The sequence below is a fragment of the Acanthaster planci genome, linkage group LG17 (genome assembly GCF_054643075.1).
Source record: "Acanthaster planci isolate LZ-2023a linkage group LG17, COTS_SCS, whole genome shotgun sequence".
Classification (NCBI taxonomy): domain Eukaryota; kingdom Metazoa; phylum Echinodermata; class Asteroidea; order Valvatida; family Acanthasteridae; genus Acanthaster; species Acanthaster planci.
In genome coordinates, this window is record NC_141793.1 from 13,192,910 (window position 1) to 13,205,352 (window position 12,443).

At 42.5% G+C, this 12,443-nt stretch overlaps 1 protein-coding gene and 1 long non-coding RNA gene across 2 annotated transcripts in view; one reads left to right on the forward strand and one right to left on the reverse strand.

Annotated features, from left to right (window-relative positions):
* LOC110973443 (uncharacterized) overlaps window positions 1-12,443 on the reverse strand; it is a 76,771-nt gene that overhangs the window by 5,628 nt on the left and 58,700 nt on the right. The window lies entirely within an intron of this gene.
* The window catches only part of LOC110973446 (uncharacterized), a 33,065-nt gene continuing 27,790 nt past the window's right edge, over window positions 7,169-12,443 (forward strand). The window contains exon 1 of the long non-coding RNA XR_002597471.2: window positions 7,169-7,812. This is a non-coding gene — a long non-coding RNA (uncharacterized LOC110973446). The remainder of the gene's footprint in view (window positions 7,813-12,443) is intronic.

A 12,443-nucleotide genomic window follows, 5' to 3' on the forward strand; every position in this document is an offset into this window, starting at 1 on the left:
CCTCATTTCCAATTTTTGTTTTACTATTTCAATGAGTTTTTGCCACGTTTTTTAGACAGAGATTATCATATTCATAAACAAAACTGTGATGTCATCCCAGGAAGAAAACTACAGTGGTACACTGGTTAAAGAAATTTGCTTGCATAATTTTATTTACAGGAGGCAAGCAATCATCCCTCCCCAGGACTGTTTTCAGTGAGTAAATTTTTGGTTTACAATTTGAATAGTAAAACTTTGCATTGAACCATGTCTTCCCTGGATGACATCACAGCGACAGCGCCCTCAAATGTCCAGGAATTAAAGCATGGACAATTTCAAAGGTTTAAAAAAGTGCACTGTTCAATGCATTTAACCTAATAGGGATTCCAACTAATTTTCATACACTAATTGAAGAAAGTTTTGTACCTACAAAAAACATTGTATCCCCATTTTAAGAATCCAAGAATAACAACAAAACATTTTTGTTTTGATTTGTAAATTGTAATTGTCTATCGTCCTTTATCTCCCTTCACGTCCGAACATTAAAACCTTACAGCTTCATGATCGATGGGATATGAACCAAAAGACCATTTCGAAACCACTCTGATCAATTAACTCCTCCATGCAAGTCAAAAGTCAACCGGAATGTTCTGACGAGACCGCCGATTGTGTTCCGAGACCCAGGCAGAAAACGTTGCCATTATTTCATCGCATGGATCTAGCTTCACATCGGCGAGGAAATGTCTCTCGTTGGTCGAGAGATGTATTTGGTTCCCCTGTCTAGAAGAGGAATGACAAGCCAACACACAGCGTATTGACTTACGAGAAAGCACAAACAAACAAACCGCAGCGAAGGTGAGATGGCGTCACTCGTTCGGCATGCTGACTGATCACCAAAGTTGAAAGGTCAAGTCATCACAGAACAAATCTCTGGCACAGTCACTTGAAGTACTGCGGGGCTATAAACATGTAGCTGTGTGCGCTGATTTAATTCACAGGCAGGTATACCGTCAAGGTATATCAGGAAATCACTGTGCCAACGCCTAAACTAACAGGTTTACGTTTAGTTGAATCATCTCAACATTCAAGGAATACAAGTCAGGAATCTGGAGTTACAAGTGGGTCGATAAAACCAATCGGGTCAGTTCAAAGTTTCAAAATAAGACAGTTATCCATAGTTCCTTTCTTTGTAGCATTGCAAGCTGAAGTCTAATTGATACAACCCATCCTCTTTTGGAAAAGAACTATGTTGACCAAGGTTATTCGATTTGTTTCCCGTAGATTTAAATGTCGGAAACAGAATGCTTCAATTTATGTTGATCTAGGCCTGCAGTTTCTATTTCCACACATAAAACACCACATTAAATACTCGAATGAGACAATCGCAGGCTCATCTGCCGTCAAATATTACGCCTCGGCATACTTGGTGTGCCCCCCCCCTTTACAAGCGAGCAACTTGTGACATGTACTCAGATATGAGTTCGGTTTTGGGGTGCAAGAGAGACGCTTCGAGCGAGAGACTACATACGGCGGCTCATCACAGCGGTCAGAGGAATCTAGGTCTCGTCGGCCCCGACCGGTCGTATACCGTACCGCGAACCTCTCGTCAAGCGCACCGCTAGGGCCAAGCCGGGGAAATGGGTCAGGCTGCAAACGAGCGCTAATTCCCAATGAAATGCGATCGATCCAGGACCGCACCAGCGACCGGCATTTACCTCAATCTAGACGGAGATAATGAGGCCCTTTGAAGTCGATACCGAGATGTTGCGACTCGGTAATGACTTGGTATGGCTACGAGTTAACTGCCCTGCAGGTCTCGAAAGGCTTGCCACTATACAATGTCATCTCGGCTTGGGTGCATGCAGACGAGGATAGACTGGAGCGTTAACATGGTTACAGTTTAAAGGGGTACCTTTCCTTGATCTTTAATAACCATCAGACAGCGCCAACTAGAAACCAATAATATTTTAGACAGTTAGATTAGAATACACTAATCCTTCAAGACTGTAAACCAAAATCACAGAAATCCGTTCGAGTGTGCACACAAGCCAAGCGAAGAAACTGCTGCAAGTTTCACTAGCAGTGGTGCGGCAGACTTTGGTTAAACACAGTTTACGATGACAGCAGAAGAGGCGGTTTTAAAACTTAAATGAGCGGGGGCGCCCTTGCATTATCAAAAGAACTCATTGTCAATGGTCACATCTGCACGAGGGACTTCACTGTAACCTCACTTCTGTGAAGACCCGTCACTTTTGTAGAATCCCTTTTTGGTCATAGTCTGTAGCTACTTTAGCTGTGCACATTCAACCTACTTCGGCTGGTTTCTCCCACACACCTCTACAAAATTTAAAATCAACTGACTAAGTGATATATCCTGACTTCCAATGGTAAACCTCCCCCTGTCCCCTCCCAGGAGAGACGCACATTCACCGCCCGTGCTTTCCAGAAATCATCGGCTTGTTTGCAGATTGTGGCCCCTCAGCCTAGCGGCAATGTTTGTGCCCCATTCCCGCTTCTAGCTTCCATTGCCGAGTCCCTGGGCATGTTTAGGGCTGAAAGATCCCGTCGTGGATGTTTTGCACGGCACTTGAGTTCTCTGGAATTAAATCCTGCACATAAATTATGCCCCGATGAGTCCCCGGATACAATTATAGAGGACGCAGAAAGTTCAGGAAAATTTGAGCAAACTCATGCAATCAGACATTGAAAACAGACACATCTATGGCCTCGTTTGTTTCAGTCTTAGACGCTTGAGGCACGATGTTTTTTTTTGGAGGGGGATGAGGATATAGAGGTTGCCAACCTTTGTAGACCCGGTTTCAAATTGTTGAATCCTACTGATATTTGATACTAGCAATACTTGTTTAATTTTGAAATTTCTTGATTAAAATGTAAACTTCCTGTGGGCTGCTTTTAATAATAATTAAAGTTACGACCCTTATAAGTTACTCTGCATCCTGTGCTAATGAATTGTAATCAAATGGGTAAGAGGTAACAGCCTGTATAAGCTTCCGGGCTGCTGTCTAAATTTGACGTCAATTGTTCCACTAAAATTGACGACCATACTTCTGAATATCGCGACTTTTTTCACTAAATTGCAACTAAGCTTCTGATACACTCGTGTGTTTTTTTAACTTCATGCGCGCAGATGACGCTTTATGTTCGTCATCGTGTTCACGCCTGAAATTAATTTCTAAGAACCTCACTGCTTATTGGACTTATTGTCTGACACTGTGACACATTTTTCCCCCTTCTTCCCCTTGAACGAGGCTGTGACCGTGTCATATCTGGGTCAACCCTCTCCTCTAACTTCCGGTCCAAGATGGCGCAATCCAATTTGGACAAATTGATGAGTAAAACATGGGCGTTCCCGGCGCCATAGTGTTCGGGTCGTCTCTGAAGTGTTCAGGTGCATCGGGCAAACAAAATCGGCGGACCATTTAATGTGTACCGTCCGGTGTAATTCGACAAAAAACAGGGGTACAATCAACAGAACAATTGCAGCCCAATAGAATGTACTGATGGACTCTGGTATGAAGAATAGCTGATTACGAGTGACACAGTAGATAACGCACCCCTTTCAAATGTAATTGTGATCGATTGGAGTCATTATTGGGTTAAGATTAAGCACAAGCGGGTAACGGAGGGTATATGCGTAATACCTTAATTTGAAATGTTGAAGACATGACCGTGATGAGTAACGGAGGTCTGGTGTTTTGCAGTTATGACACAACTTGATGACGGTTGTCAGTTTCAGTTAGTGGGAAATAGACAAACACTTCACGCAGAACCTTTCATGGTGGAGATATTCTATAGCATGCGCTGTTACATGTGAACGACCCGTTCGCGTTCTGATATTGCTGTAACTATTCGCCCCGCCTATGCATCCCATAAAATGTAAGGATACAGGCTAACGGGGAAAACTTCAACTTGGCGTATGGTTCATACGCGAAGACCTGTGATCTCAACAGAAATAGGATATGCGTGCGCGACAAACACGCATGAACATATGGGAGCGCAAGCGGTGTTTTCCCACCTGAAGGAACGGTCGTTGGTATATAAAAACACGCCCTCTAATGTTCATGCAATAGATGTAACGGATCGTCCGCTATTTTCCACAAGTATGGCCAAAATCTTTCTTGTTCCTTTTCAAAAACGTTTCTTGGAAGTTCCCTGCTGTAACGTCAGCCAAGTTCTAATAATAGGTCAAAGACATTAACTTGCGTAAACAAACAGCCGAATCTGACCAAAAGCACCCATTGTTGTCATCTGAACCGTCCAATCTCCGCCCAATCAATGAGAAGGAAACTCCCAGCGGGCTTTCTCCGCAGGCCCAGTAAGAGGATGGCAACCAAAGGGACTATTTTTATCGCGAGACAATGTAAGTCTATCCACTGATCATCTAATTTGGTTCGGGTTTAAATCGTGCAGGGCTGTCATAGTCATTTACTGATCTGCAACCAGACAGCCACCGCTCCTTAATTTTATATACACATCCCTGCGGCGCAGCGCGATGGGGAGCGTCCGGCCCCGGGCCGTGCGCTGCGAAGCTCCCGTCAACGTTTCCGAATAATGCCCGCTCGGTACGTGCTCCTCCGACCATTGAAGCTTGCATTTGGCGGTGCACTGTTGACATCCGCAGCGTTCCATGGGTTAGTTCTGCCGTTATCCCGCGTCTTGTCTCTTTCCCACAGTCGTGTTTGGAGGTCATGCGTGGTAGCCGGGATGTCAACCAATTCTTGCCTGGGCATAGTACGTGACTTTTGGAAGAAAAGGAACTTTTAATTGCTGAAGTAATCGGCTTGGTTACGTGAGTGTACAAGCAACACGCTGCGACTCTATGTTTGAAACCAAAAAGTAATCATCAGTTGCCTTGGTTTTGATTTGACTTAATAGGCTGCTAGGTTATCAACTTGCCTGTCTCTCCCAGAGACTGCTTTTAAGACAACAGCAAACCCAACGCCTACATTAACGCAGCACGACTAAACATGTTCAGTTAAACCTTGACTGCATAAATTATTATATATGTTATGTCTAATTATGTCTGGTGTTCCAGACCTACCCTTGAATATTAATCATCTTAACTCTAACCCCCCCCCCTCGGGTATATGTAAATTCATACTGATATTGCGGGATTCACGACTGTTAGGGTTAATCTTTACTTTGACGAGTGAGCTGCGGGTGTTAAGTTTACCAACCTGAATTGAATGATGGAAAAACTGCTTTCACTGATTTGTGAGGCAGATTGTTCTCAGTAATAAAAGACTTAAAGATAAAGCAAGTGGTGCAGAAACCAATTTTAAAAAAAATGATCTAGATGTGGATAATCACGAACATGTCCGTGGTATGATGTTTATAGATTGTGGATACAGTAAGCAAAATGTAGCTTTACCTTCACAAATACAACACAGTTCGATTTCATGTTTTTTTTTTTCATTTCAACCACTGCGTATGACTGAAATGAGCAAATTTACAAATAAACATTACTCGGCACTCGTCTCTTGTTTAAAACATGGAGGTACCTCCGTGCTCAAACCCGGTCCCTGTCGGTGTATACGAGTAGATACCGCCGCCCCGGTAACCAAGCGATAACATCGATCTCAGGAAGGAACTTTCCACCGACCGCGGCCTGAGGGAGAAGGCATGGGCCAAGTTACGCGTCTTCCCCCCTCGAGACACGACACAAAATCCAGCTTCGTGTACCGACTTGGAGATACAATTTCTCGCTCTCGTGGAACAGACAAGAGGTTCACAGTCCACCGAAGCAAAATGCCCGGCAGTAGAAGAAATTCCAGGGTAGATCCCTTATCTTGCCGATGTTAAAACCCAATTAAGTATCCCTTCTTGTAAACGATATCCTGGCTCAGGCTCTGGCGGCGTTCCTTTGAACTCTTGGCGTAAACACCAAGGATTTTGATGGGGGCTTTACGACAATTTTCAACCCATTGCCTCCGTAATGAACTTTCAAAAGTCTCTTGATAGCTCAATTATTGTTGATAAACAGACGGCAACTCAGTCCGACAAGTGGAAAGGTGGAATGTGTTGTGTCAGTAATTTTGCTTGATTATTCTCCACATACTCTGAAGCATTTTTTTAATCTCCTGTTGTAAAACTGTTGGTGACGTTTAGGAAGGAGATGGCCTTGTTTTTGTCGCAGTTATTAATGGGTCATTTCCTGCGCACTATACTTGCTGCGAAGTGAACCACTACAATTTTATTCTCGACCCAAAAGGCCAATAATGAAGGTTGACACGAGTTTTTCTAAAGAAATCAGTGCCCATCATTTCTGATCAGGAACAGTGACGAATGTAACATGGCTATGTCGCTGTCAAATGAACGGCCAGAACTCGGAGCGATTTGCTCCTTACATTCACAATCTGAACTCGCTTCAATGTCGCTGAAATAACATTTTGGACCAAAAAAACGCTTAAATCATACATAGCCCGCAAAGAGCAGTTCAAAAGTTAAAACAATACGAATTCTAGATCCTGATGATAACTCAAAACAGGTCCACAAATCCGAGCAGAGCTCTTGAAATGAAATACCCATCACTATGAATTAATGATTAGATCTACATTCGAAGACATTTCCAGCAAATGAAGACATTTAATGGACATCTCAGGAACTTGTTGTGACATGGAGCCAACGATCGCAGACTAGAGACTCGTTATCATCCATCACTATCAACGTCACAAGGGCATCGAACGTATAACCCTGGCTTTCAAGGAAAAAAAGTCACCCATCGCGGTTACAACAGAAACAAAAAGTATCCGGAGGTCAGAGGTCAATCTCATTGGGGCATACCTGAAATCATAAAACGGGAAGCAACAACAGTGTTGTGGGTACCGGGGGGAAAGCGGGTCAGGGCGTCTCAGCCTCGTCAGCTAAGCAAAAAAAATTCTTTGTCAAAACATCTGGTTGGCAAGGTCAGGGGTTGGCCGATACGGATAAAAGTTTCTGTCAAAACAAAACACTGCCTTTTGAATAATTATGTTAACTCTGAGGAATAAATTTGCTATGGTACCGCTTGGGTGAGGAATAATATATCTGTTATATTTGCAGTCATAGCTGAGACAAATTGCTACAACAAACCAGAGATTTTGGAGTACTTGCATAAAATACTTGTTTCAAATTATATTAAGAGAAAGCATACACCATCATCAATAATAATAAAATGGCAGCCTGTGTATAGAGGACAATTATGTAAAATCAATACGTTCCGTTATGTTGCTTCACATTCTGCAATTAAACTGCATAAAATTAAGTTGAAGTTTTTTAACAGACATTTTTAAACCACTAGACTAAGGAGGCAGTCATTAATTGCAGCAATCGTTGTAGTACACTGTTAAAATACCACCATGCGCCTTCCAAACGTTGATTGGCTGGAAGTTAAGAAGGTGTTGCTTTGTCATGCAAATTTCAGGAACAATAACACAGCAGTCCACACGGAACGCGTGCCGTGTGTTGGTTGAGTTTGAATGGCAATCGGCCGCCATTTTTCAGTTGAAAACCGAATAGTTCCTGAATGTTCAACAGGCACTGCGGGTCAACGCCTGTATATCCTTTGGAATGTGCTGTCAAAACACAACCAAATTCTACTTTGCCGGCAGCTACAGATCCCCCGTTTCCTAAGGGGAAATGCCGGTAATTCCCAGCACCGCCACATTAGATTCAATCGTCTCCTTTTAGTGGACTGAGAGCCTGGCGTGTTTGTTTTACTGATTTGCAGCGTAATGCTGGCTGAGTTCTTGATATCCTTCAGCTTCAACTGACAGGCAGATGACTGCCCTGCTTCAATTCACCTCTTCTAATTATTCCTGGCTTGTAACAGAGGTAAGTGCGGATGTATTGCAATCAGAACAAATGCAGGACTCATAAAATTCTTAATCTGTCTTTCCCGCCATGTACTTATTCTCATTCTGTCAATACTATTTTGATTAGAAATAACTGACTGAAAATTAAAAATTTTGCTTGACAATCTGGACTTCGACAACCTCGTACCTCGCAAACCATAACTGCACGTTTTATTCCGTAGATCCATGTGCACGGTCTACTGGGAATGAGGTGCAACTTTCGTATGCAATAAAACTCGTGTGAGTGACCGTCTCAGTCTGATTGTGCAGAGACGAAATTGATTTCTCTTCCTGTGATGATGGAAGAGCCACGTGACACTCACTAGCCGTGTCTTAAAGGTTAGACGGGTACAGCACTGACAGTTGCCCCACAAAGTCAGCACGCTGTGTCTTGAGCACCAGGAATCCGAATAAAGCTACAAAATTTATAAACTATCCATCCGGTTGACAGTTGATTAAACCAGTCATTTCATCGTACAAAATCATACCAATAACTAAGAAATCTTTACCAAAGCCTCCTTTCGTATCTCGAGTGCCCGTTGCCAAACGTCAAACAAATTTATGACATTACATAGTTTCACTCACCAGTGTGCTATATAGCTTGTAGAAAAAAGTTTTCTGCGCATTTATATCAAATTGAACTCTTAATAAAGTCTGTATGTTGGCACAAATGAAAATAATTAGGCCAATCTACAGTAACTTTGTATAATATTTGCTACATTGGAAATGCTTTTTGATATCATTGGCAATGTCAGATTTTTTTAACGAATTTTTTCAAACTGGATTCGCAGACAAAGAACAGGCTCAACGGTGCTTAGGTTTTATCGAACTCTGTACCATAATGTCATTAAGTAGGCCTATATCACATTTACACGCATGAGTTGGCGTTGTGAATGGAACCATGTCCTAATGTCTAAACAAACACAGGATTATCAATAATACAAAACAGCGCCACCACGGGTTTTTAAAGATCAACTGTTGTTGTCACAGGAGGGTCACCTTTAACAGAACTGACCTACGGCAGGTCGAAAAGCCCGACTACGTCAACTTGATCTATGGCTGCAGATTTGAAAATTAGCGGGAATCAGGGCGTTCTTTATTGCTTAATAGAATGGCATGCTAAATTGCGCTTGCACGTGTTGAACCATACATCACACAGCTGTCGCCTTACACTGATTTCGCGATTTTTAAATGTCAGCTGGCTTTGTGGCTGAAACCACAAGCCCGTCTAGTAGAAACGCAGCGAGCTGACTTTAGAAAAAGTTGAGTCCATCACTAAAACGGTCTCACGACAACTTCGCAATGCTGTAGTTGGGTTGCTTATATTGATAAAGGCTTTAATTAGCTTTTGTGAGAGAAACCTGAAAGCAGAGAAGGTGCGTTCTTGGCTCTCCAGTACAAATGGAATTCCTTAAATTGTGATGGGTCCACTCGGGTGAAATTTAGTATAAAAGGCCCTGTTCAGGAATGAACATCGTCATTTCTTTCGAGGTTCCTGTTTCACGTCAGTTTCATTCCATTCCGAGTTGGCTTGTTTGGCATTATGTGCAATGGATATAATCAGTAGTACGGTCAATGGATAACGCCGGCCGAGTGGCTCAGTGAAAGGTAGGCCTACATACAGGCCCCCTACATATTGATATTTTTCATGATGTTTAATAATGTGCTTTTGAGTGTGTACTTTGTTTCAAATATTATGGATGTTGTTAGATGCTGTTTTGGACCATCAACAGGTGATATACATGTACCTTGTAACTGTGGTTTCATTGGAAATGTTGCACATATGGAGTTGCTGTAACGATTGAATCACTTCGTGCTAAGGACAACCAAGTTCTCTTATAATTAGAGTTACACCTTCCCGATATAGCGTTACTTTTAGTATGTGATAATTATTAATTGCGTGTAGCAGCGTCTACAGTTAATCTTAATTCAACAAAACCGGATCAAATTGTTTATTGAACTCACGACGTCCCCACGGTCCCCTGGACCATATTAATAATCTTTGGAAATATAAAACATGATGTAGCCGTTCGAGTTTACCCTGGGCATTTTTTGCAATACAGAATATTCGCAAACGAGCGTTGCAGACTTGCAGTGGTATAAAATTGCGCGAGATCAGGTTTCTTTGGACATGCACAGCTCATCTCTGATGGACTCCATGTAATGCAACTAACAGATCACCTCTTTCGGTCGCAGTTTTGTTAACTACTTTGATTTTTGAATGCAAGTTTTTTTAACGCAATGCAGTATATCAATCATTTGAAATCAATGTTTCTGATGCTAAATTCAAGTAATCCTCTTTTAAGTTACGACCCTGTAAGTCGCACGTGTCAAAATATAAACCTTTAAACCTGGACACAAGCCATTGCCAAATAGTGTATTATTGTATGTGACCCGGCAGCTGTGACCTATGAGGTAGACCGGAAGAAAGTAGGTTTGTTGACTTCGAGGGTTTGGCTTGAGCTTGGCTGCTAAGCACCTTCATGTTGTTGAAAACCGTGTTAAATTATTCCACGTACACTTGTGTAAGAAGCTTTTTGACTGTTTCAGCTAATCAGAGTTGGTAATTTCTTTCATTTGTTGATAAAATTAATCAATGCTGTAATTTCCAAACGGATACTAATGACTCAGACGCTTTGCTTTACGACCCGAGTCTCGTTCACATATTATTCATTCATACTCTCTGGCGAGATGTGTCGAAAGTGCATTGTACTGCCTTGAGAAGGAAAGTAAAAGGGGAAGAGGGAAGGGAGGGGCGACTGTGGGGGAAATACAGACCTAGTTATGGAAGTACCCTTGTATCACTTGTCACGTTTAGAAGTCCAGTAAGTGATTGTTAATCCTTCTCGATGAAATGATCTCGCGAATTCCCTTCCCTGTTTGAAATTTCCCCTCTGTGAAGAGTTTCCAACCCACAAATTACACCAGACCGATAGGACACGATGCTGGGAGTGGAGTGGGTTACAGCCCCCACCGTGTGTTGACAAATCACTCTTGGGGTCTCCCCTTGGACAGACAGCCGGGGCTGAATTGAAACATTTGCGGTCGCTTCCGCGTTACCAGGGCTTTGGAAACACCAAAAAGATGTTTGTATGGAACAGGTTATGCAGGCGGAATCACACTGACGGTGTCAACACATAGATAAGATGGACCACTACCGGTGACACACGCCGGAGCGAGCCCCGGGACTTTCCTCCTGCCCGTCTCTTTCCACTCGCTAAGCCCGGACCACAAACAGATCCGAAGTCACAGAGCGTACAGTCTGGACCAGATTCGCATCACGGAATAACGCACTAAACCACATTGTACTCCCTTGTCCCTAACGTCACGACATAACTACTCCATAGTGTTCGTGACTTCACACCCATCCGTTCTATTTTACGTTCGGTAATTCCACGAACTATGCGCGTAAATCAATTACCTTTCGCGACCGACCGACCTTTGAAAATCTGACAGCGTGTCTAATAAAAGACAGTGGGGTTGATAACCTCATGATGACGTAAAAAGGCTATAAATGAACAAAATTGGTGCTGTTTTAGTTTTTACAGTTGTCGTTTTGAAGAATGTTTTGCCTTGCCAAATTAGATTGTGGGGAGAAGCGTTTAGGCTTCTAATTGCTACAGCTTCGTGTGTCGTTTCTGTTTGCTTTCCCGGGGAGTCACAAAAGTGGTGACTTTGCCATACGAAGAAGTGTTAAAATAACACGAACAGCATTATTGATATCTCAGCTTCGTTTGCTCTGAGTTTATAGCACTTGCGGCGCACGCAGGCAAAAATATTCTAGATTGGAGTGTGTGTCGTAAACGCGACTTCAAATATCCCCTTTCTACAAACAAGCATTACCTGTTTGCCACGTCACGTTACCTAACTACATGTATGCTTAACGTAATCTTGCAGGAATCCATTTCTCCCTGACATCAATTCAATTTCTCTCACGAGAATACACCATGCACCAAGATCTAGCGATCTCATCCACCTATTGGTCTCTTTCATTTTAGGTTTGCTGACATCCTTTGAAAAAAGTGCTGGCCTTTCCCGACGGCATTGGCCACTGCAGGTAAAATCACACGTCCTTATTATGACGGATTAGCTCCAATTGCCGTCATTCTATTGGGCAATAGGTCACTCCGCGGTCGACCCACCGTGACACTGCAGTCCCGAACGTGCCGTGAAAATAGCTTCAATTTTGCATTTCTTCTCCTCCCCTTTGAGCGGTTTGGATGACTACCTTGCAGAGGGCCATTGGAATTGATGAGTAATACAGATGTGACGGGAATAAGAACTTAAGGAAATTTTGACAAAGACATTTTTGTGTTGTTGTTTGAAGAATATGTCACCGTTTTCAAGACTAATTTGAAGTGACATAGACCCAAAGATGCTGTTACCAATTATGAAAAAAAAAATGGCTGGAAAAAGGTTGAATGGGCTTTTAATTCTACTTTTTAAATAAAAAAATCTGTCAAATCAAACACTGATCATACATTTCCCGGGTTATATCACCAATAACCCAGGAGATTAATAAACTAGATTGGTAGTATGTTGCAAATGGTAGTATGTTTACCGTGCACTTGAACATCACCATGAACAAGAGGAAAACCAAACCTCTTTTCA